The sequence below is a fragment of the Prionailurus viverrinus genome, chromosome A3 (genome assembly GCF_022837055.1).
Source record: "Prionailurus viverrinus isolate Anna chromosome A3, UM_Priviv_1.0, whole genome shotgun sequence".
In the NCBI taxonomy this organism is placed as follows: Eukaryota; Metazoa; Chordata; class Mammalia; order Carnivora; family Felidae; genus Prionailurus; species Prionailurus viverrinus.
The window spans coordinates 60,331,746-60,358,554 of record NC_062563.1 but is presented as its reverse complement, the minus strand read 5'-3'; the positions used below and the strand labels follow the sequence as shown (position 1 = coordinate 60,358,554).

At 36.7% G+C, this 26,809-nt stretch overlaps 1 protein-coding gene across 8 annotated transcripts in view; it reads right to left on the bottom strand.

Annotated features, from left to right (window-relative positions):
* AFF3 (ALF transcription elongation factor 3) overlaps positions 1–26,809 on the bottom strand; it is a 572,861-nt gene that overhangs the window by 283,949 nt on the left and 262,103 nt on the right. The gene's annotated exons all lie outside the window — the stretch shown is intronic.

The window sequence follows — 26,809 nt, the reverse complement described above, 5'->3', positions numbered from 1 at the left end:
TTCATAGTCTTCTCCAAACCCGCTCTCCAATCCTCTTCACAGTTCTCTCTCCATCAGGGAAGCAAATGTGCCCCTTCCTGGGTTTCCTGGTTAATTCCAAGTCGCCCTGTAGATAACAGGTCAACCAGGACTTCCTCAGAGCAGCCGTAGCTAAGCCTGGAGTACTCATCCTCAGCCGCATTTACTTCTTCAGAGCACTCATCACACTCAGTAACTAGCTATTTCATGATACTTCCTCCCCACAGAACATACACTCCACAAATTCAGGGGGTCTGGGTCTTTCAGCTGTGCTTCACATTGTCCTGAGTATGCGCAGTAAATGTTGGCTAGTGGACACTGTATGAAGAAATGAATGAACCTACTTCCTGTAGTCTTAGAAATATGAGGAGTACCATAATTGGCTCCAAGATTTGGGAATATTGCAAAGGCTTGCCAAAGAGCACACCTTTGTACCCTAACCACCCCTGTGTGTGCCACCTCACCCCCTTCACCTGGTGGAAGAGCATTCTGTTTGAAATATTCTACCCTTCATACTGGGTAAGGAGGCAGAGTGAATGAAGATATGGGAAGCTTGAAAAGGTCCCACACATGATTGAGAGAATTTGTCCAGGTCCCCTAATGGAGGCCCATAAAGTTTACATGACTTGCCCCTTGCCACATAACAGCAGTGCCTGGACCAGACATAGGACGCCTGACTCTCAATCACGTACATTTTCACTTCCAGAAACTTTCCCCAGTCCCAAAGCTGTGTTTGAAATATAATCTGTTGGCAAATCTGAGTTCATTTGTCAAAGGTATTTCATTACCAGGGTTTCTACAAGGTTTATATAAGTTTAGAAATTTCTTGTGTGTGTGTGTCTGTGTGTGTGTGTGCACGCGCGCGTGTGCATGCATACATGCATGTGGTAAAATATGCAAAATATGAAATTTGCCATTTTAAACCATTTTTTAAAGTTTTTATTTATTTTTGAGAGAGAGAGACAGACAGAGCATGAGCAGAGGGGGGGCAGAGACAGAGGAAGACACAGAACTCAGAGCAGGCTCCAGGCATTAAGCTGTCAGCACAGAGGCCGACGCAGTGCTTGAACTCACGAACTGTGAGATCATGACCTGAGCTGAAGTCTGAGGCTTAACTGACTGAGCCATCCAGGCGCCCCCATTTTAAACCATTTTAAAGTGTATAATTTACTGGCATTCAATACAGTCACAATGCCACCACTATCTAGTTCTATAAGTTTTTCATAACCCTGAATGGAGTCCCCATGCCTCTTGAACAGGAACTCCCCATTCTTCTCTCCCCAGCCCCTGATAACCACTACTTTCTGTCTTGATGGATCCTTCTAGTCTGGATATTTCATGTAAATGGAATCATAAAATATGTAGTCTTTTATGTCTGGCTGGTTTAACTTAGAATAATGTTTTCAAGTTTTCAAGGTTCCTCATTTTTTTTTTTAATTTATTTATTTGGCTGGGGAGGGGCAGAGATAGAAGGAGAGAGAAAATCACAAGCAGGCTCCATGCTGTCAGTGTGGAGCCTGATGTGGGGCTCAATCCCACAAACCATGAGATCATGACCTGAGCCAAAATCTAGAGTCAGATGCACAGCTGACTGAGCCACCCAGGCGCCCTGGTTCCTCTGTGTTATAGCATGTATCATACTTCATTCTTTTTTATGGCTGAATAATATTCCACTGTATGGATATACCACATTTTGTTTATCTATTTGTAAATTGATGGACATTTTGATATTTCCACTTTGGCTATTGTGATATCACTTCTATAAACATCCATGAACAAATTTTTGTTTCAATGTCTGCTTTCAGTTTTTTGGGGTATATAATTAGGAATTGAATTAGTAGGTCATATGGCAATCCTACGCTTAGCTTGTTGAGGAACTGCCAAATTGTTTTCCATACTAGCTGTACTATTTTATATTCCCACCAGCAATGTATGAAGGTTCTAATTTCTCCAATTCCTCACAAATACCTGTTTATTTCTGGTTTTGCATTGTTTTGTTTTTGTTAGGACCCATCCTACTGGGTATAAAATGGTATCTCATTACAGGTTTGATATGCATTTTCCTAATGACTATTGGTGTTGAGCATCTTTACATGTGCATGTTGGTCATCTGCATATCTTCTTTGGAAAAATGTCCTTTGCCCACTTTTTAACTGTTTGTGTGTGTGTGTGTGTGTGTGTGTGTGTGTGTGTGTGTGTGTGTCTTCCTATTGTTTGTTGTAAGAGTTCTTTATGTATTCTGGATCCTTGACCCTTATCAGATATATGATTTGCACACCTTTTCTTGCATTCTATGGGGTGTATGTTCACTCTCTTGGTAGTTCATGGATGTACATAATTTTTAGTTTTGATGAAGTTCATTTTATCTTTCTTGCCTTTATTCCTTTGCTTTTGGTGTCATATATAAGAAACCACTGCTGAATCCAAGGTTCTGAAAGATGTACCCCTGTTATTTTTAAGAGTTTTTCAGTTAGTTTTTATATTTAGGTCTTTAATCTAATAGTTTGAGAACTTTTAGGTAAGGTTAATTTCCTTATGGGTTATTTGGTAATTTTTAGTTAAAATAGGAACATTCTCTTTGTATAAATTACTTCATGCTGGTTCATCACTAAAAGATTAATAACAAAAAGCATAAGGCACAGCCACTGTTGCTCACAGTGCAAGAACACAACATACATGTCTATTACTATAAATCAAGAAAAAATAGTCTTAAAAAGCATGACAGGTTAGGAGACCCAAATGCTTTTAATAATATTTCATTATCTTTTCCTACATGAATCCCTCCTTTTACCCAAAAGTTCCAGTTTGGTGACACACATCTAATAACTCCCTCCCCAGTGCCTTATCCTAGGACTGCTCTGGAAACTTCACCATTCTAACACTCCAATCCAACTGGATCAAAGAGCTCTTGTTTGAACCTGCCCCAAACCTACTTCCTTTCCAGGGCAGCCTCAGGCAATCATCATAGAGTCTGTAGGGAACAGTCTCAGTCCGGTCAGGGCTCAATGGTGTTTGGAACAATCTCCTTTGGAATTCAGCAGTGGGGATAAATGATCTCAACTGGAAAACCTGTCTTCAAACTTACAACCATTTCTCTTATTCTACTTCTAAGTCCCAACTCTTTTCTACTGCATAACATACTGGCAGAGTAAATGCTAAGTTCTCACATAACTTTCTATTTTCCACCTTAAAATGATCAATCAAGAAAAACTTGACTTCATGTTTACTTGGTAGACTCACCCAGATACACAACATAGTAAAAACATTCTTCAAATTAAACTTTGGGTTGATTCCTTAAACTACAATTCCCTTGAATACCACACTTTAATTTCATTTCAAGTGATTTATATAAATGACAGGTTGCTCTTATGGGTATTTCTCCCTGTAATCCTATAAATTTCTACTATCCTATTCTAAAAAGGGAATTCACTGAGAGAGAAATACAGTACAGATGCCTGTTCAAATACGTCCTTCATCCCTGTAGATGGAGTATGTAAGATTATTACACTGGGTCCTCCCAATGACTGCTCCAACCATGAGTTTTGATGGTCTGGACAGACATCAGGTCTTTCCCTACTAGGAAAGACCCTTATTAAAGCTGAGAAATTACCAGGACTGAAGTCAGGACAAACAACTTCAAATAACAGTGTCAGGAAGCCCTGGGCTTAAATGACAGTATGGAGAGTATTTGGCAGAAATCTTGGGCCTCCTCTGGAACATTTATTACTCCTGGAAACACCTAGGGACCTAAGAAGAGTACCACATTGAATCGGAATCTCTAGGATCCCATCTTGGTTGGAGTGGGTCTGTGAGGCAGAGTACTGTAGAAAGTTTGAATTGGGAGGAACCTTAGAGCTCATTTTAGGCCAACTCAGTGATTTTAACAGATGGAGAAACTGTGGCCCAGAGAAGTGAAAGACTTTGCCCAAAGTCATTCTGGCAGGAAGGGGCAGTCAAGATAGAACCCACACCCATTTCTTCAACACCAGTTCAGTGCATTTTCTACTATGTCATCTGTCTCTGTAAGATCAGTCCTTAAAACTGGTACAATTTGAGGTCACCGTCATGCTTGAAGTACAGAAATAAAAGAATCTGAAGAGTATTTGGGTAAATTCCCATGCTGTACATTATCCAACACTTAGTCACTCTGTGGCTTACTAACCTCCAACATCACATGCATAGACCAAAGGGGGAAGCGACAGAAGAGAAAGTGGACAGAAAGGGTTAAAACCACAAACCCTTCTGTGACATTGACAGATTGGAGACAAGCTTTTGTGTCCCCTGAAATTGAAAGACAGAATCCCACCTCTTCTTTTCCAAATACACAAAAGGGGTAAGCAGGTAGGATTGGGGTGAGTAGAGGGTGAGGGTTTGGGGGGAGACTGGAGGGCCTTTCACCTTCTTGACGTCTTTCTCAAATCTGGTTTCAGCTGAGTTGGGTACTTTGATTATATTTACGTTTTCAAAACTTTCAGTGTTTATGAACCAGATTAAAACATGCATGTAATTTACATCTCTAAATTTGTGTTTATATTTTTCACAATAAAGTTATTGCTTTCCCTGGAAAGGTACCCACTGAGAAGAAGGACTGCACAATGCACATTTTAATTACTCTCTATTTTTTTTTAAGGGTTTGTAGCTGTTGTTTCATGCTGAGTTGCTGAGCTGTTGCTCCATATTTACTGCGACTTTGATGAACCCACCCCATTCCCTATCATTACATTTTGAAATCTGTCATAACAGTCTCACCTCACTGAACCTCCAACTAAACTTCAATTAAAAGCTAGCAACCCCAGCTGATTCTCCTGCTCTACAGCCTTGTCTATCACGTTCCTTTTTCACAGAACTGCTTTCCTCAAATCCTACCACTTAAAAATACACACCACACACTCTGCCAGGGAAATGTAAGGAGCTAAGCTGTGGGAAAGTAGAGCTGGAGAAATAGCCAGGAGCATCCTATCAGTGAGAGCAGAAGTCCCTAATTACCATGCCAAGCACAGAGCCCTGGAAGAAGCAAGCAAGGCTTAAGGAGAAAAGGCTCGATCAAATCAGTGGGAAATGGCATTTCGCTGCATAGATGAAGCTGCACACGTCCTATTTTCAAAAATAGTTTAACTCTTCATCAGACATATTTAAGATGGAACTTTCATTCTAAAATAAAGCTACTTTAAAGTCACGATGCCTTTGCTTGTCTGCAAGCACTCAAAAGGCCCTCAAGCATTTAGAAATTGTTTATCACATGCACACTCTTCAATACTTCTACAGAAGTATTTTTAAATAAGCCTTACTATTCTTGATTTACAGAAAAACTAAGTTACAAAGAAATTAGGTGTGTGCCATCCATGCCACCAAAGCAGTGGAGAGGATGTAAGCTCGAATTCAGGGATCATCATAATTCTATGGGAAGCTCATCCACTGGCTGTAACCCAGCCTCACCTGAGGCCAGTGTCACATGCGGACAGGGAGGCAGCTGGCCAGTTCTCTTTCGAATTTAACCTGTCTTACACCCAACCTAACTCCTTCCCTTTTGAGGGCTACACACTGCTCCCACCCACGCTAAAAACCCACTTCATCCCTCTTCAGTCCCTTTTTATCTCCCGAATCTGCTCTTTTGCTCTGCCACTCACATCCATCCCTTCCTCTCTGATTCTACTGTTACATCATCGTTGAGACATTTATATACTGAGAGGAAATATAAGCAAAAAGAGAAATAAGAAAAGAAAGATGTACAAAGGTATATATAAAAATGCAAACAAAGTGAGGGCTGATGGTGGCAATACTAATATCAACTAAAGGATGGTTCATAGAAAATAAAATAAAATAAAATAACTGAAGAGCACAATACAGAATGAGGAAAAAAATAGCCCAGGCAGTAACAGAGCATCAAAATAAGGCATGCTAGGAAAAAGGCAGAGAAATAGAATTATTATGGTTGGAAGTATTTAATCCACCCTTATCATTCCTAAATAGACAAAGGATGCTGTATCCTCCTCCAAAAGAAACTATATAAAGGGATAGAAAAATTTAAAAATTAACTAAAATGAATAAGGCTGAATTGTTAGGTACTGTCCCAGTGTTTCAAGCACACATGAGACAGTTACCAAAGCGGCAATTGCTGTAGTAGTCATATATTGAGCTACGATAGGATGAAAAAAATTCCAAAAAAGTAGTTGTTTTATAGCCCAGACTCTTTAACCACAAGTTATCAAAACAATGAAGCTATAGGGGCGCCTGGGTGGCTCAGTCGGTTGGGCATCCAAATTCGGCTCGGGTCATGATCTAGCAGTCCGTGAGTTCGAGCCCCGCATCGGACTCTGTGCTGACAGCTCAGAGCCTGGAACCTGTTTCAGATTCTGTGTCTCCCTCTCTCTGACCCTCCCCCGTTCATGCTCTGTCTCTCTCTGTCTCAAAAATAAATAAATGTTAAAAAAAAATTAAAAGAAAAACAATGAAGCTATAAATTAAACACTGTATAGACATAAAAACCTTCTAGAATTCTTAGAATAAAACAAATATCACACACTTATAAATAAGTCTTTATAGTTACAGAAAAATAATATTAAAATACTGCCAAACAAAATTATGGGATACCCCAAAATATTCTTACAGAAAAATTCACACACTAACAAAATTACACTATGTTTTGAGAGAAAATTTAGGTGCTAGGCAATCAATTAAAAATTTTAAATCAAGAGAGATATAAAAGGGAGAAAATAACACATAGGGAAAACCAATGAAATATTTATAACATGAAAAATCAGTAGAGTTTACAAAGCCAGAATATAATTTATTGAAACAAAAATAAAACATACCACCCAAACAATAATAGAAAGTCACTTAAAAATCTGTTCAATAAAAAGAAAGCCCAGGGGGCGCCTGGGTGGCTCAGTCGGTTGAGCGTCCAACTTCGGCTCAGGTCATGATCTCGTTGTCTTTGAGTTCAAGCCCCGGGTCAGGCTCTGTGCTGACAGCTCAGAGCCTGGAGCCTGCTTCAGATTCTTTGTCTCCCTCTCTCTCTGCCCCTCCCTTGCTTAAAACATTTAAAAAATGAATAAATAAAAAGAAAGCCCAAATAAACATAATTTGATATAAGAAGAAGATAAAATATATGGAAGGGATTGTAAGAAGATATTGATATTGATATTAAAAAGAATACAATACTAAAACTGAAAATTTTTGATGAAATTAGCAACTTTCCGGGGAAAAAAAGGATTTAAATAAAGAAAAGAGACTGGACTTATACCCCTGAGAATGCAGATTAAATTTAAAATTATCTTCAAATATGGCTTCAAATCAGATAGTTTTAAAGTGAAGTATTTCCAACTTCCAAGGGAAACTAATTCCATATATTTTCTTTTCCAGAGTAGACAGTAATATAAAGTTATGAGTGATTTTATTAAATTAGTATAAAAACCTAATATAAGAGAATAATCAATATCTCTTATGAAGATAAATATAAAATTCTCAACAGATTATTAGTAAATATAATTCAATAAAATGTCACAATAATTAGTGGGATTCTGGGGAATGCAAAATGGTTTAATATTTAATATTAGGGCCCTTTTAAAGTAGTGTATCAGTAAGGAAAACATGTAAAACTGGGATTATCTCCACCTATAGATGTTTGATCATATACTTAGAAAAATCCAAAAGAGTTTACCGGGAATCTTATTAAAAAGGGAAGTTAAAAAGTATTGGGTACAGAGGCGCCTGGGTGGCTCAGTCAATTAAACAGCCAACTCCTGATTTCGGTTTAGGACATGATTGCATGGCTGGTGAGATCCAGCCCCAAGTTGAGCTCTACGCTGACAGCATGGAGTCTGCTTGGGATTCTCTCTCTCTCTTTCTCTCTGCCCCTCCCCAGTGTGCTCGCTTGCTCTCTTGCTCGCTCTCTCTCTCTCTCAAAATAAATAAATAAATAAATAAATAAATAAATAAATAAATAAATAAACTTTAAAAAAAGTGCTGGATGTAAACTAAGGAGCTCAATAGCTCTTCTGTGTAGCAGTATGAAAAAAATCCCATCCACAATATCAAGAAAAATAAATGAGGAAGAAACTTCAAAGAAATGTTTAAAACCCATAAGAAAAATCTTCAGAATTCTAAAATTTACAAAAAAGACCTGAAAGGGACCAAGCTAGACCTCTCAAATCTAATACCCAATACAAAGCCAAATAAATATATCAAGAGAAACAAACCACAAACTGCATTAAACTTAAGAAAATTGAGATGAAAGTCACATAACATAAAATCAACTGCATTACAGTATACAATTTGGTGGCATTTAGTATATATATCTAGTACACAATATTGTGAATCACAATCACCTCTAATTCCAAAACATTTCTATCAGTACAAAGTAAAATGCTGTACCCAACTAAGCAGTTTCTCCCCATTCCCCTTCACATTAGCTATTTATTTATTTATTTATTTTTAAAAGTTTATTTATTTATTTTGAGAGAGAGAGAGGGAGAGGCGGGACAGAGAGAGAGGCAAAGAGAGAACCCTGCGCAGGGTCCGCACTATCAGTGCAGAGCCCTACCCAGGACTGGATCTCACGAACTGTGAGATCATGACCTGAGCCAAAATCAAGAGTAGGATGTTTAACTGACTGAGCCACCCAGATGCCCCCACATTAGCTTTTTAAATATGATTATATTGTACTAACAAATACTTAACTGAAAAGAACAGAATGAGGAAACTGTTGATAAATAAGTAGATTTTACAGTGGATATGGTATCTCTCATTTATGTGTTTATGACCAGTTCCCAGCAGAGTACTTTGTACAATGTGTAGTAGGTGCTTGATGATGTTTGTTGAATGAAGTAATAAAAGGCCAATATATTTTTTATAAGAGACTCTTAAAAATTAAAGTGTCATACTTTATAAGTAATAGGGCTGATCATCTACATTACAAAGGGATGTCTTTGCTTTACCTGTCTCACCCCTCCCAAATAAATTGCCAGAGTTATCTTAAAGACAAATTCTTAGAACATCAACATGTATTTACTTCATTAAAATTAAGCTTATACACAGTACTGCAAAAACCATTAGCAAGTTATGTGACTTCCCTAATCTCCATACTGGTATCTGTATTAGGCTCCTATCAACAGGTAGTATGATTAAAGAGTTAATAATTGATTTTCTATCAAATTCTTAGACATAGGACAAGGTCTTTCAATTATGATATTATTTTTATAATGAAAATTAGTAACCTCAATCAAAGCTTGTAGTTAAACGTGCATTTCATCTTCAGAAAGTTAAATGGTCTGTCAGTGCACTGACCTTGTCAAATATCTATTGATGGCATAAAGAGATCAGAACCAGAGACGGTAGTTTTACATCTTGATCACTGATTGATATTGAGTGCTTTTCCACAGGGTCATGTCTCAATAAAGTGCCTGAATAGTGTATAGCAAAGCTGTCTTCCACTGTCCTGTCAAAGCTGGGTAAAGAAACCACATAACAGTAGTAGTGAACACGTGCTTTCCACTTATAATCTGACATTGACAAGAACACTTCAAGACCTCTGTGTTCTTTCATCTAAAATTGTGCAGTCATTACTCTGAGCGAGAGGAAGACCACACAGGCACAGGCAAGTGACAGTGCTGACGTTATTAACCCTCACACAATAGGCAGACTTCAGTGAGATTTCGGAAATGTGCCATTTCCTTTTCAACATTTTTCTGAATCTTGTCCTGTACCCTATCTATATAATCTAATAACAAACCATGTGTTTTCTGTAGGTAGAAGGAGGTTTGCTGATAGGGCATCCCTATAACATTATCTGTTCTCCTTTTTAAAAAAAAATATATTTATTTTTGAGAGAGAGAGAGAGAGAGAGACAGAGAGAGAGCATAAATGAGAGAGGGACAGACAGAGAGAGGTAGACACAGAATCTGAAGCACAGTCCCAGCTCCTAGCTGTCAGAGCAGAGCCCGAGGTGGGGCTTGAACCCATGAACCATGAGATCGTGACCTGAGTCAAAATTGATGCTTAACCAACTGAGCCACCCAGGCGCCTCTCTTTTGTTTTCTTAAATGATGGAGGAAAACATACAGGAGAAGACACATTTGACTGTCATTTATGGTTGGAACATGGTTTTCTTTTCCAATCATGGAATTCTGAACACAAAAGCTTATAAGATGGAGAGTAATATGATATGGCTGAAGAAATTAGCCAATGAAAGATACTTATGGACTACTGTAAGTGGCAGAAGTGGCCTTATGTATTTAACAATATTCTGTTTGGCACATTCTATTAAGTTTACTTATGTACTTGGATAAAAGAAATAAAGGACAGATTCACAAGTAACTCTTAATATGTCACGTTTCTTCATGAATCTTTCTCCATGATCATCTCACCTTTACCCAAGGTCTCAGGTCTGGCTGACCCCCAGAATAAAGTTCATTACTTCTGTGCTTGACATCAACTGCTTCTGTGTATGCTGTCTGAGGAGATATGCTGTAAATAAAAGCTGAATGAAGAAATTCATCTGAAAATGAGGCTGACCTGAGAGGTGGGAGCAGGCAGCATTGAAAAGCATGAGTGAGAAACTGGTACATATTTCTATTGGCTGGTGAGGAATTTTTAATACTCAAAGTTTTATATTTTTCAGAAAAAATCTACCTACAATGCCATACTTAAAGATTTTCTTTTTTCACTTGCGTGAATTTACAGCATTTTTATTCTGTATTCTGCTAATGTGGCTTTAACTGTTAGTCTTGGAAAATATTTGCAGGCTATTGGAAGGAGATCTGTCATAACGGCAATGGGTTTTATCTTTTCCCTTCCACTCCTAGAAAATACTCAGTTCCTTCAAAACCTGTATTTGTGCCCCAAGGTAAGACAGAGTGAGTTTATTCGCCTGTGGAACTTGGCGTACCTGGGGCTGAACCTGGGTATTAATCCACACATCTGCCTTTCTGCTATCAGGGCAGGGCTCAGAAGGCCCCTGGAAATGCCCATTGACTCCTGAATTTCCAAATAAAACATCACCAGATAAAGCATTCTCTCCAGGTCCTTGCTGAGCAATTCAGGAAGAGAAGAGACACGTCAGTTCCTGTGACCCTACCAAAAAGATGGCAAACTGTTTTCTATCCCTATTCCAAAGCTTCTGTGTAAAGCCCAGTAAGAAGGCAATCTCTCTGTATCTTCACACTCTCACTGGTAGCACAGCCTCTTGGAGTTTTAATCCAGAGGGAGAAAAACAAAAGTTTTCAAAAACAAAAATTTCAATAAGAAATAAATACCACATTTTAAATATGCTGAGATCATTATGACACGATTCTGTTTGGAGAGAATGCAGATGTTCCCTCTTCAATGTTAGCTAACACCATGTGTGAGATCCTTCAGATACTGGGAAACATTGAGAACAAGACTATGTTGCTTAGGTCACTTTTTGATTTAAAAACCTTTGGTTTCTTTGGCTTTTCTCAGTAGATTGTTAGAGTCTGAAATTGATCTGTAAGGCAAATTTCTGTACCAATAATCTCTCTTTTGAACAGAGAAAAATTTAACAGTATGTATGTGTGTGTGTATAAAATATATACATATTTATAAAAAATATATAAATACAAAATATACCATATAAATAATATAATTTAATATTATATTATATAATTATATATATTATGTATAATATTACATAATATAAATAAATAATATAGTAAAATAATAAAATTATAATATATTATATATTATACAATATAATTTATATTTATAATTTATAATATATTATATTTTATATAATGATTATATAAAATATAAATATAAAATATATAACATAAAGGCTTGAAATCTAATTAAAACACACTCAAGATTATGTTGGAATAACTTAGCAATTTAATAAAAAATGATCATTTTGTCACAAATACCAACAAGAGCAGTCAGATTAAGTCAGCAAGTATAAATGAAAATTTGTCAAGGTTACTTTCTATCTAACACTATGGCTGAAAGGCCTACAGGAAAAGCAAAAAGAAACAAATCATTCAGTTAAACCCTCCTTTCTAACATCATGCCAATACATAAAGTGCCATGTTTGATTATGGACTCGATCTCTAACACTGGGAACGTGGATGATATTTAGAAACCACTTTCCTTTAGGCTACAAAAAAAGAACACCCCAAAACTTAACAATCATAAAGGAATAAAAGATACAGACTATTTAATGAAACATGCAACCAGAGAGGGACTTGAAAAACCTGTAAGGCAGTGTAAAGAGTAAGAACAGGTGGCGACAGATGGTGACCACACTTATTGTGGTGAGCACTCAGGAATGTATAGAACTGTTGAATCAGTATGCTGCACACCTGAAACTAATATAACATTGTTCATCAATTATCCTTGAGTAATTAAAAAAAAGGGGGCGGTGACTGCTTAGGTAGATGGGGTTGTGTGAAATAGCACAACATCAACAGATGCCAGAAAAAAACATAATTCAACGTCTATCTTTTTTCTGCTTCCACATCAAGAATGATCTTCAAAGTGATAAGGAGTAGAACAAACTAAGACAGAGTTTAAGTGCCAGTTAGGTGGGAATACTACGAGAATGCTTTAAACCACTTTACACTTGTTCCGCAGAAGTTACCTAACTTCTCTAGACTTCATGGATTTCATTCGTAAAACAGGGATGATAACAGCACATACTAAATATGAGCCAATACATTTATACAGGGCATTGAGCAGGGTTCTTTCCACACGAGAGCTGAACACTAAATAATTATGAATAATTATTTTATTTTAGAATTATAAAGAGAGCATTTCCATACTTAGAAAAGAAACCTATGATTACCAGAAGCCAACGTGAGTTCACGAAGACCAGATGATGTTATTTCTACAATTTTCCTTGGTCTTAAATATAATGTATCTGGATTCTTCAAGGCATCTGTCAAGGTCTTACAAGAGCTCCCAGTAGGTGAGATGGAAACATAAGAATTGGTTGCCAGTATAGTTAGATGGACTGGTAGATAACTGAATAGCCATACCTAAGGAATAAATACTGTTGAGTAAATATTTTTATGCGTCTAGCATGTTCTAGATGCTAGGAATTCATAACTGTATATGGCAGAAAAAAATTCCTGCACTCATGGAGTTTAGATTCTAATGAAATGAGACAGTAAAATAATAAATCAATAAATTATATAGTATGCTAGAAAATGCAATGTTATGGGGGAAACCTAGAACAGGGTAAGGGGAATGGGGATGTGGGATGGGGCATTATATTTATAATCTGCTCATCTGGTGCACATGCTGTTATAGCTACCAACCTAGAGAGGTTTTAACACTGGGCTAGGTTAACCCCTTCCCCTACCTCCTTTCCTACCTATAAACCTGTAATATTTTTTCCCTCCACTATGAGAATCTCATTACTTCTAGTATTATGTTTAAATGTTTCCTTTCATTGCGGAGTTGAAAGCTCCATGAGTCTAGAAAAAGACATCAAGACTGATGAGGGGTCTGAGACTTTGTGGAATAGTTAAATAAAAGAATCTGTCACGAAAAGAGAAGAGTTAAATGGGTCACACTAGACTCTTATATATTTAAAGGGCATTGTTATGAAAAAAAGTTTAAACATATGTTAGGTCATTCCAGACATGGGAGTATGGAACAATGGGAGTAAAGTGCAGGGGTCATTTTAGCTTCCTGAAAGTTCTTTTTCACAATTAGGACCATCCAAAGAGAATGGGTATGTTTTTTTGAGTTACTACATGTTCAACCAGAAGTTAAATGATTCTCTGAACAGAAGTTAGTTGTTAACTCACACCTCTAAGTGTGAGATTCTCTCTAACTTTAAGACTATCCTTATGGTCATTTCTAACCAAATTTTGGTTACCATGTTGAATGGTAAATTTCTATACCTTCTGGTTTAGCATAGCACTATAAGTCTGTATGAAGGATTAATGAAGAAATCCTTTTAAGAGAATAAAAATAATATTCCATAAATACAATCTGTAAGTATGAATCAGAGTTATTACAGTATCTAATAAATTAAATGGATTAATTGGGTAGAGATTTGAGAAATTTTAATTAACAATTAATCAATAAAAGAATTCAACATGAAAATCTATTACAACCCTGTTTACATTATTTAACTTCAAGCACTTCAGTTCTGTGTGCTTATAATTAGCAAGCTATAAAAGATGCCATCCATTGGAACATAATGAGAAGAACTGTTTATAATGATAATTAGTATTCATTTTCACAGACAGGAAGGTTACATTGCTACAGGGTACAGCAAACAAAGGGTTAAACTCATTATTGAGGAAAATACTATCCTTAGGCAGTATTTATTATACAGTTAACCCTATAATGCAGAGCCTTGTCTTAGGATATACATCATAAATAAAGCTTCATGTTAAAACAGGTAAGATTTTTCCAAGGTTTGGTGGTGAGTATAGGGAGCCCATGAAATATCATACCTCCACTGGACTTAACTAATCCTACCGTATTGGTAAGGACTACATTCCAGCTGCTGACTTTTATGTTCTCTCCCTGTCTCCTCAAATCTTACCTATATTAATGTTTTATGAAAAACATTTGGTGTATTGTGAAGACCAGAAAAAAATAATAAATTTTTTTTTTCATTTCTGCATTTGGGCTGGAGTTTGTTCTCTATAGCACTTTATCTCCTACTCTGAGCACTGTTGGAGGCTTCTCATGGGCTTGCCTGTGGCAAAATCTAGCTTCAGAAGTGGGAAATATCAACCCACAGTACAAAAACCCTCACCTTTAAAATCCTTTTGTAATTCTGGCTTTAGAAAAATCAAAGTTTTCATTCAGCAGAGATGAAGCTCCTGTCCCTTTTCACAGAAACTCTAATATCTATAAAGACTTACTTGATGAAGCCTAAAATGCTTTCTAGACACATGGTTGTACCAATAAAAGTGTTTCTTCACCTCTCACTGTACCTCTGAGCTGAAAGACAGAATTTGTTACTCTACTGACTAATAACCTGCCAACACTTCGCAACAATTAGAGCAAATGATCCTTTTCTAGATATAGCATAGTGTAACCTTCCATATTAAAATTTTCCTCTATTTGTTCTATGTGCAAAGCTAACACAGAACAAATCTCAGTCTAGTTCCTAGCCTGAAGTCACAGAGATATTTAATGCAGGTCATGGGCTGGGAACAGCAATAACCGAGGGCAAGCCCAGATAAATGTGAACCAGGAAGCCAGCAGTCAGACATAATATGGCCTGCTGCATTAACCACCTCTGAGCCGAGGAGGCACCCTAGCAGTCCTCAATCAAAAAGAGAAAATCAAAGAATCTTAATAGAGATATTGGTGTGCTTATTTTTCATCATCACATGCCTTTAAAACGAAAGGTCTACAGTCAGCTCTGATCAATACAACTTCTCCTGCTTCCTGTGTCTTTTCAATCTTTTAAGCAAGAAAATGCCTTTATGTTGGCACTAATCCCATTGTGCCCCCAAAGAAAAAAAAGTCTCCTATGGGACTATCTATTTATATGCACATATTTATTTTTTATTAAAAAACAACAACTGTATAAAACAAGGAAGTAAAGACTATCAAGAGAATACTCCTGGAAAAGCCCTCTTAAAAATATAGCCAAGTAAAATAAAAGTAAAAAGACGAGAGAAAGCAATTATATGTCAGGGAACTCATATTCTGCTTGTGAAAGAATTTCAGCATCTAGAAAATTACTTATTAACTACTTCATTAGCTCATTCATTCATTCACGGATGATTACTGGGCATCAATGCTGTGCCAGTGCTGGGGATAAGGTGGTAAACAAAATAGAGAGGGACCCAGCTCTGGTGGAGCTCACATTTTATGGTAGAGCTGGATGACAAATAAATAAACAGGATGACTTTGGACAGTGACAAGCAATTGCTAGAACAGTAAACAGGGAGATGTGAAAGGGCTGGTATAACCTTCAAGATTCCTTTTAGCACTAACATTACCTCATTTTTGCTCATCTCACAAAGGTATAATGAGGACTTCTGGTCATTTGGAAGAAAGGGGCTGTTTAAGATGAGAGAGAATCCTAGTAACAGTAGGTATAAAACCCCAAAATATAACAACATAAAATTGAAAAGAAGAAGCAATATGCAATCCCAATGTCTCCTACATCCCCAAGACTCTGGGAAGAACCTATTTACAGTTGCATTGCAGCCATTCTGAAAAGGTAGAGAAAGAATCACAGGTTTTTGATAAGAAATTGTGCAAATAACATGGCAGTATTGCAAAATGCAAATGTAAATGCTGCCGAGCCATCTGTTCAATATTACGGCAACATTGGGAAAAGGCTCTGAAAGAAATGATGTTTGAAATCATTAAAAAAATAACATGTCAAGTTTAAAATACTCGAGAATCTTAAAACCAGCATCAACACATTCACCAACCATATGGCCCTACAGCAGGTTAAAAAAAAAAAAAATCACCCTGCTTGCATTTTCTACTTCAACCCAATGGTTTCCAAAACATGTTTCTTTTTCCTACTTGAGTACTTTTTTTTTTCTGTTAAATTTCTTGGGTGTTTACAGCTTCTTGAATTATACCTCAAACCATAATATTCATTTCACCCTTCCTGAAGCAGGAGATGATACAGTGAGGAAGATCAAAAGTTAACTGTTCCAGAAAAAGGGACATGGAGATGACTATATATAACTTGTTGAACACATCTTGCTTTAGGTTTATTGATTTATCCCGCCTGATCTCACTCACAGTCTCAGTACTGATAGCTAATTTCATTGAGTATCACAGTTTTTCAGGCATGGTGCTAAGTGCTTTACTCATCATATCATTCAATTATCGCAATTTTACAAAGCGGATTCTACTATTATCCCCATTTTGTAGAAGAGGAACTTCTTCCAAGTCATACAATAGCATGTGGTAGGGCCATAGTCCAAAACCAACTTCGTGGACCAGGCCTTTGGCCTCAATTGCTATTACAGGCAACCCTTTGTTGTTCTGATATTTGTGTGGGAACACCTGAGTTGACCTTTCAAGGTTAAGAAATGAACAATATTTGTATAGGGTAGAAGTAGCTCCCTTGTGTCATCACGAAGAGATTCTTGGAGAAGTGCCTTAAACTCCAAAGAACAGAGTAGTTGCATAAAGGCAAACTCTCCCAGAAGCACAAGACACAGTGACAGTCACAGAGCTCGGAAAACTATGAACAAATGGAGGACAGTCAGTTGGTTATTACCACAAGCGTGGTTATTGAGAAAGCAGTTATAAGAAGATTAAGAGCAGCAAAACTTAGCCTGCCCCACAATAGGCCAGAGATCTAAAATTTCAGGCTAACTTTTAAGATGACATTTACAAAGCCATCATTTACATTGTCAACAACAGATGATATGCCCACTGCATAACCCAAAGCACCCACCACCGGAAAAATGAGTTTATTCAATCACAGAAGCAGAGTTTATGTTACAGTACACTTTCCAATATTTGTCCAAGGACAGACCAATTGCACCTAACACAGTGACTGACTACCATTACAGATCTGTGACTGGAAGTCAAGGAAAGAACTTGTGATAAATATTTCAATCCATGAGATGGAAAAGCAACCTGAAGCCCATTGGTTGTATTATAGCTCACAACTTGTCTCATAAACTAATTCCAAAGTTTGGTAAAATTTACAAAATGTACAAACACATAGAGAATTACAAATTTATAATGGCAATCCCTGGGATTTCAAATGAATTCAAAACTAACTTCATTCAACTTAACAGCTTTATACAGTGTCTTATGGATATAGTGAGACCCCAGTACATGATTATTGGATGAACAGTATTAACTCATATATAAAAATCAGTATTACCTCAAATGGTCAGGGTCTGGTGGATATATTTTAAATGCTAAAGTTGTTTTTGTATCTGACGCATAAAAGTCTTTTTAAAGTAACAAAGCATATTTAAACAATTTGACGAATAGTTTAGAGAGAACCCAAAGGAAGTCAGGCAGTAGAAACATTTGCCAAACACTTAAGTTCTCTAAATGTAGTTATATAAATTATAAATATAACCCTAAAAAATGTAAAACCTGTAGTAGGAGTAGATTGGCATATATTGAGTGATTTCCAATAATCTGCAAATCTATACTGCTATTTGGTTATGTCTACAAATCAGCCAGCAAAGGAGTTCCTCATGCATGTGGTCACAGGAATTAGTGTCAGTAGAGACAGTTATGTGGTTTTTTTGGTTAATGTTTATGTATTTATTTTGAGAGAGCATGCATGTACCTGCAAGTGGGGAAGGGGCAGAGAGAGAGGGAGAGAGAGAATCCCAGGCAGGCTCCATGCTCAGCATGGAGCCCAATGCAGGACTTGATCCCATGACTGTGAGATCGCAACCTGAGCCAAAACTAAGAGTCAGATGCTTAACGGACTGAGACATCCAGGTGCCCTGAAAGTTATGTGGTCTTATAAAACTTTTTCCCAAAATTTTTACTTCATATTCATCTGTCTATTACTTTTGGCTAATGATTTTATCTCTTGACTGGTTAGTAATCTTGACTGTCTTTAGCAACTCTTTAAATCCCATGCAGCCACAGTAACAAATAGATTAAAAATAATAAATAAAAACAACTTAGGCAAGACAAGTCAGCATGACAAATAGCTGTGGAGTTACAAACTTACTACAGAAAATCCACACAACCAAATTCATATAAACACATAAACATTAGGTACAGCTCACAACCTCCTATCACTTTTGCCTTCTGTTCCCTAATTCAGGACACCTGGTAAAGCTTTGGCCTAGAGTGGCATTTTATTTTTGCAAAAATTGAAGATCTATAACCAGAATATAGTTGCCTGTAGATAGAGTTTGGCCCCTTTCTTCTCCACTCATCAGGAAAGGAAGTCCTTACAATAAAAACAATAAGGTTTGGGGTTCCAGAATTGAAAAGATATTTATTTTTCTTGCCTAATTACTCTGGCTAGGACTTTCAGTACAGTGTTGAATAGAAGTGGCAAGGGTAGATATCCTTGTCCTGTTCCTAATCTTAGAGGTAAAGCTTTCAGCTTTTTTTCACTATTGAGTATAGTGTTAGCCATGGGGTTGTCATATACGGCCCTCATTATGTTGAGATACATTTCTTCTATACCTAATTTGTTGAGAGTTTTTATCATGAAAAAATGTTGAATTTTGTCAAATGCTTTTTCTGCATCTATTGGGATGATCATATGATCTTTACTCTTCACTGTATTAATGTAGCATGTCACATTTATTGATATATGTATGTTGAACTATCCCTGTATCCCAGGGATAAAATCCCACTTGATCATGGTGTGTGATCCTCTTCATGTACTGTTGAATTAGGTTTGCTAATATTTTGTTGAGGATTTTTGCACCTATGTTCATCAGGGATATTGACCTGTAATTTTCTTTTCTTGTAGTGTCCTTGTAATCTGGCTTTGGTATCAGGGTAACACTGGCTTTGTAAAATGAGTTTGGTACTGGACCCTCCTCTCCATTTTTTCTGAAGGAGAATGAGAAAGATTGGCATTAATTCTTATTTAAATGTTTGGTAAAAATTACCATTGAAGCCATCTTTGTTTGTTGGGAGATTTTGATCATTGATTCAATCTCCTTACTTGTTATTGGTCTGTTCAGATATTCTACTTCCTCATGATTCAGTCTTGGTAGGTTGTATGTTTTTAGGCATTTTACAATATTAACAGAAAATTTTAAATGATGGTTAATAACTAGACTGGCATATAAATTGTCAATTTGTGTTTTAGGAAGGTGAGATAAAGTTTTAGGTTTATTTATTTATTTTGAGAGGGGGGGAAGAGACAGTGAATGCATGAGTTGGGGAAGGGCAGAGAGAGAGAGAGAGAGAGAGAGAGAGAGAGAGAAAGAGAGAGAGAATCCCAAGCATGATCCATGCTGTCAGCACAGAGCCCAATGTGGGGCTGATCCCACAACCTGTGAGATCATGACCTGAGTCAAAACCAAGAGTCGGATGCTCAACTGATGAGCCACCCAGATGCCCCAGGAAGGTAAGGTCATTTATTAAAAGGTAATTTAAGGAAGAAAAGAATCTTTTCAAAAATGGTGTTAGAACAACTGCATGTCCATATACAAACAGATAAACCTGAGCCTTGCCTCACACCTCATAAATTGTCTCAAAAAGGATCTTAGACCTAAATGTAAGGGCTAAAATACATAATTTCTAAGAACATAAGTGAAAATCATAATGACCTTAGATGAGGCAAATATTTCTTAACTAAGACACAAAAAGCACAAGCTTCAAGAGAAAAATATAACTTCCTTTGTTAAAATTAAAGCTTTCCTTCTTCAAAAGACATTGGAAAAAATGAAGAGATAAAGGGTACAAGGTTTCTTTTGGGAATAATGAAAATGTTCAAAAATTGTGATGATAGTTACATAATTCTTAATATGTTAAAAACTGTACATGTTTAATGAGCAAATTGTATGGTGTATGAATTATATATCAATAAAGCTGTTACCAAAAGAAGAAGAGAAAGAGAAACCACAATCTGGGAGAAAATACTTGTAAAACATATATCAGATAGAAGACATATGACCAAAATAAAGAACGTTTACAACTCAGTAATGAAAAGAAAACTCAATAAAACATGGGCAAAAACACAATGATGGAGGTATGTCAACGGGACACAGGGGCCAACTGGAAGAGTTCCTAATAGCCAGAGCTGGAACAACAAAGTAGTGTTGGATTATAACTCAAAGTATGAGATAAATATTCATGATTCCACACTGATTATTAAAAAATGACTGAAAAAGATAAATGGAGAAGAGCAGATAAATCTTCTGTGTATAAGAATTAAATTATGTAGTTAATATGCCCTCAAGGAGGTGGAGCTTAAATTCCTACTTCTTAAGTGTGGGTTGCACACAGGGACTTCTCTCCCAAAAGTACAATATTGAGGAGGGGAGAAAAAAATAATTTTACAGGGAAGAAACCTGGCAAACACCACTCCAGTGAAATGATCAAGGTCAACATCAACACTGATAAGTCATGTTGATAGTATGTACCCTTTATACCATGTGATAAAACTGACATTTTACCTCTGGAATCTTCCTCCTCTAAATCCATAACTTCAGTTTAATGATGAGAAAGAGATCAGACAAACCCAAACTGAGGGTTTCCTACAAATGCTGGACTAGTGTTTCTCAGAACTGTCAAGGTTATCAAAAATAAGGGTAGTCTGAGGAACTCTCACAGTTTAGAGAAGCCTAAGGAGACATGACACTCACTAAACGTGCGGTATCCTACATGGGACCCTGGAACAGAAAAGGGATGTTAGATAAAAACTAAATAAATCTGAATAAAGTATTATTTAGTTAATAATAATGTATCAGTATTGACTCATTAGTTGTGATGAATGTTTCACACTAATATAAGATTAACAATAGTTGAAACTGGATGTAGGGTATAGGGAACTGTCAGTACTCTCCGCAACGTTTTGTAAATATTAAACTATACTGAAAGGAAAAGTTAATTTTCTTAAAAAAATGGAAGATTTGGGAAAAATCTTTTTTTGCCAAAGAAAATATAGGAGTGGTAAGTAAGCCTATGAAAAGATGCTCAGTATCATTGGCTAAAAATGGGAAAGCCAATGAAGGCCACCATGAGGTAATGTTATATGTCTACTAGAAAGACTAAAGTTAAATAGACTGACATGTTCACTTCTAGTTCAAGGTGAGAGGGAGTAAGCCTACTTTATCCTATCACACTGAATGCAGCTCAAGAACCTGGACAAAATGTGTGGAGTAAAAATTAAACAGCAGCAGGCTGACTGGCAAAGAAGACCAGAATCTGAAGTGCCAGTGAACAATTTTCTTTTTTCTCCTGTATCTCCCAGGCTGTACTCCACAAAGTGTGAAACCTACAAGTGGGCATTATTGTTGACACAGGGAGACAGAGAGAAGTAGGAGAAGCCTGCTAATATGGCTCAAAAGGAAGCTGAAGATGCTACCAGTGTCCAGAGAACATGCAGGGAATCCTCCATTTCTCCACTTGGTCACACCTCAGTCTCCAAAAATATCTCTTGGTGGTGCAGTGGCAGCAAATGGGTGCCAACAAGAGCCTAGGGTTGTGATGAAGAGGGACCTTCTTCTCTGGTTAGAAGAATGCCCAATCAAACATGAACTACGTGAATGTAACAATGGAGCGCAAACACACACAAATCACAGCTTTGATCAGATCAACCTTGCTAAGAGGGCAGGGCAAACTCCTGGGTAGAGTTGCAGGAAGTATGTGACAACGTGGTATAAACTCCCAGATTTCTGGTAGAGTGTCTAAAAAGAGAGCCCCAGTGAACTAGAAAGCTCTGGAGAGGTTACAGAGAGGAAAAAGATTGGGAAATTAACCCCATAAGGGTTTTTGTTTTGTTTTTGTTTTTTTAAATAATCTTCTTGGCTCACTCCTGAGCAGAACACGTTTGGATCTAAGTCTAAACAGCATACCACAGACTTTGGGATCCAAACTACTGGATAGGCTGGGTCCAGGCAGCCATTGGATGGCACATACATAGGAATGGCCTGAATAATAGCATGCCAAAGATTTGCATGCCAACAGAAATGGCATTGAAATTAAAGCTCACAGAAGGTACATCAGAACCTACAGCCTGAATCCAACCAGGCTGATTGCTTGCTAAAACAAAAAATACCGATATTCTCCACATGATTTAAACAAAAACCAGAGTCTTAACTGTGTAATATTCAAAATGTCCAAGATACAATCCAAAGTTACTGAGTGTCTGAAGAAGCAAAAAAACCTCAATTCACATAGGAAAAGACATAGATGCCAATGGTGAGATGACACATGTTGAAATTATCAAAATTCATTGAGTTGTTCATTTCAAATTGGTGGATTTTATTATGTACAAGTTATTCCACACAATATAAACAAAACAAGAGTTAAGTTTTAAAAGGAGGACTGACATAGTTGAAATCTTATGTCAGTATTTAGTTACACTGTGGGATACATTGATTCCTATAGACTATCCTGGAACTAAATCACTATTCATAACATTATTTCTTTGAGCAAATTATGTCCTAAGTTTCAAATAATCAGCTTGTAAAAACAAACAAACAAAAACTAAAACAATCAAAAACCTTTGGCACCTGGTCCTTTCTTAGGTTGAGAACCAAACATTTTAGAAAATGTGGTACAGATGCCATCTTCAACCCAAGAATGTGAGACTTCTGATTACTTGGGTATCAAATTATACATAAGCATATCTTAATGCTATTAACATCTCTCAAAGGATTTTGGAGACAGCACATTTGGAGCAAGAGTAGTCTTTCAGAAAATTCTCAAATGGTGACTCAGCTGGTGTCCTGATATGGGACATGTAGGAGGGAACTATTAAACTCACTCCCTTCTTCTGGCATTGAAATTCTGTTAGAAATGAAAGAATTCTGCTTTTATAGAGTACCTTTCATTAAATCCTTCAGTCTTTTCCTAGAAAGAACCATGGAGACAAATAGTGTTCTAATTTTCATCTTCACTTATCACTAAACTATTAGGCAAGGGACATGGTTTAGGTTTCAAGAAGACTGCCCTAAAGAATATTTATTTTCTCAAAAAGAAAAAATCTATAAAACTGATCTTCTTTTATTCTAAATAAATGAATAATTATAATTGGCATCTATGTTTGGGAGCTCATTTGCAAACTGTTCCTATAATTGTACCACTCATTTAGAGGCACAACTGAGTGAATCAGAACATAATACTGCACCCTACTTATTAGCATTAATTGTGATCAATTGTCACAATTTGTTTATAAGACTGAATAATTTTTAATCCTAAAATAATTATGCTGATTATCAAATGGTTCTGTATTATTTAGTTGTTTTTTTTAACATTTATAAAATGTTTAATATAATCATTGCATTTTTGGGTGTTGAAATACAAGGCTTTTTGATTTCATCCTTTTTACTTTATTTCCAAAAATTTAGAGGTTTTCCAAGTCATTCTTTAATTAGCTCATTAGAAAGTAAGCTAAGGTGAATATATGTTGTGATTTTTACATGCAATGCACAGTAAGATAGAGAAATGTAACACTGGAACACATATACCTGTAAATCCCCACCTGGATCAGATCAACTTTCTGTTTCTGATGGTGAAAGATCCCATCCATCCTAAAATCCCCAGTCAATTCAACCTTCCTGAATGGTCCTATAATTAATTATTCTTTTATGTTCTCCCAAAGAACTCTGCGTGGGCCTGCATTGTCACATTTCTCCTCAGCCTACCTTTAACTTGGGTAAGTCTTCCCAAGTGGCTTCCAACCCACAACTTGGCCTTGCATCTATAGACATCTCATTAATAGCTTTTTTTCTCTGACAGAAACTAAAGAAGAGCATCTCTACTGTGCTCTTTCAAGTTATTTTTCAGAAAATATTCACTCCCATTTCTCTCCCATTGTGGGAGGAATATTTTTCCCTACCCCTTGATTTTGGTTGGCTGAGCAACTTGCTTTGGTCCATTGGACTCGACATGACACAAGCTTCAAATGTGCTTGCTCAGCAGGGCTTGTCCTTCTGAACTTCTGCTATCACCGTGAAAAGTACATTCTAGAAGAATTAACTTCTAGAACAGATCTGAACCCAACCTTCAACATAGAGCTGGTTTCAGCCAGTTCTAGCCTAGGCTGAACACGGGAGCAAGAATAACTGATTTTTGTTTTAACCCACTGAGTTTTGGGATGGTTTGCTCCTTAGTAATAACTGACCAAACACTTATTAATGCATGGTTTTCATCCTTTATGAATATGTCTATGAGATCCAAAATAAAATAGCTCTGCTTTTCCTATCTCCTAAGACAGTGCTAAACTGAGTTTGGACTGCTTTCCACTAATGGCATTATCTTACATTTGCTTACATTAAAGCTGCGGTTTTTCTTTTCTGCCCACTCAGTCTTTCAAGATCATTTTGTGATTTATCCTTACCACTTTGGTACACTGTTCCTCAGAAGAGTTGGGGGTCGTCTATAAACATGTCACTCTGCACCCTGTCTTCCAGAATCACACCATTTTTAGTAAGGATTTTAGTTTTTTTGAGAGGGGTCAGGAACCATGTACAGCACAATTACCTAGAACTCTTGTTAAAATTAACAATTTCTGGGCCAGCTCCAAACCCACTGAGTCAGAATCTCTGGGGTAGAATCCAGGAATTTATATTTTTAACAAGCTCCCTAGGAAATTCTTATATTACAATGAAGTTTGCAAAACACTTGAATACTGTGAATTTGTTAACTAACCAGATCTCAAGCCAATACCTTATCCTAAAGGATTTAAATGATAATCTATCATTATCCAGAAATATACCTGTTTATTCTTTGTTTTTGTTTTCTAGATGTTCATTTTCTATTTCAAAATGTTACTTTCTCTTCTCTCCACTTTTAACCATATGAAGCTCAATTTTTTTTAGTAACCTTGATACAGAATATTTTCAAAGGACTTTTGATAATTTAAATAAGTTATGTTCTTTCTGTTAACAAATTTATATTTTCTCTCAAAAATGTGGTACTTGGGCTCGTTGGATATTTTCCCCATAGAAACCACACTTCCTACTCCTCAAACCATAGCCCATGCATTTTGTATTAAGTGACCCTCCTCTTTGATGGAGTTCACTGGCTGGCCTCATAAGGAAGTGACTCACAAATCTTAATTCATTGAATTCCTTATGGAAACAAGTCAGAGTGGTAGCCAATCAAGTTTTCAGCAATTTGCCAGTTACACAATGGTTTTGGCCAATAGCTCCAAAATTGGTGTTGCCGATTTCATTCCATCTGTGGTGTAAGAACTGACGCAAAATTTTATTTGGTCTTTTAAATGCTATATGGGTGTGTAGAAAAGTGGCTAAGAGCATGGACTTTAGAGCCAAAGTCCCTGGATTTGTATCCTGGTCACACTCTGTGTCTCAGTTTCCCCACTACATAAATGGAGATAACAGTGATGTACTACACAAGACTGTGCATTACATGATTACATTTAAAAGTTCTTGAATAGTACTTGCTTCATAAGAACTCAAGATGTGCAAGTTGATATTACTACTTTGAAATCATTGAGTATATCTTTGGCACCATTATAAGTCTTTAGTTGAGCTCCTCTTTGATTAACTACTTCTTTCTGCTTTCCTAAAGTTGTTTGTTTGTTTTTAAGGTTCTATTTTTAAGGAATCTCTACACCCAATGTGGGGCTCAAACCTAGAACCCTGAGATCAAGAGTCACATGCTCTACTGACTGAGCCAGCCAGGTGCCTCTTAAAGGCTTTATTTCAAAATATATCATACATACAGAAGAGTGTCCATAATGTGCAAGCACATTTTAAAGAACAGCAAAATACATATTTGTGTACCCAAACAGATTAAGACACAGAATTATAAAAATAAGTTTTTGGACCACTGTGTTCCTTACTTACCACCTTCTCTTCACTATTCTCAAATGGTGTGTTTGTCATTTCCTTGCTTTCCTTTATACATTTACTACCTGTTTATTACAATTTTTAAAAAAGGTTTGTAAGTTCATAAATTCTTTTATGGTCTATTTTCTTGTTAACACTCTCCATCTGCCACATTTTTTAAGGTTTTCCTTGTTCTCAATTGGGAGATTGTCATAGATTATGAAAAATGTCTTATTCCCCGTGATCACCAATTTTTTCTTCACTGGTTAGTTTTTGAAGGCTTCCTCTGCCCTTCACCAAACTCCTTCCCCCAATTGTCCAGTATCTATGGTCATATTTATGGATAATGCCCAGCATCATCAGTGTGGTCCAATGATCCATGGTGTGGTCCTAACACTGGACTGAATGATTGAGGTGGG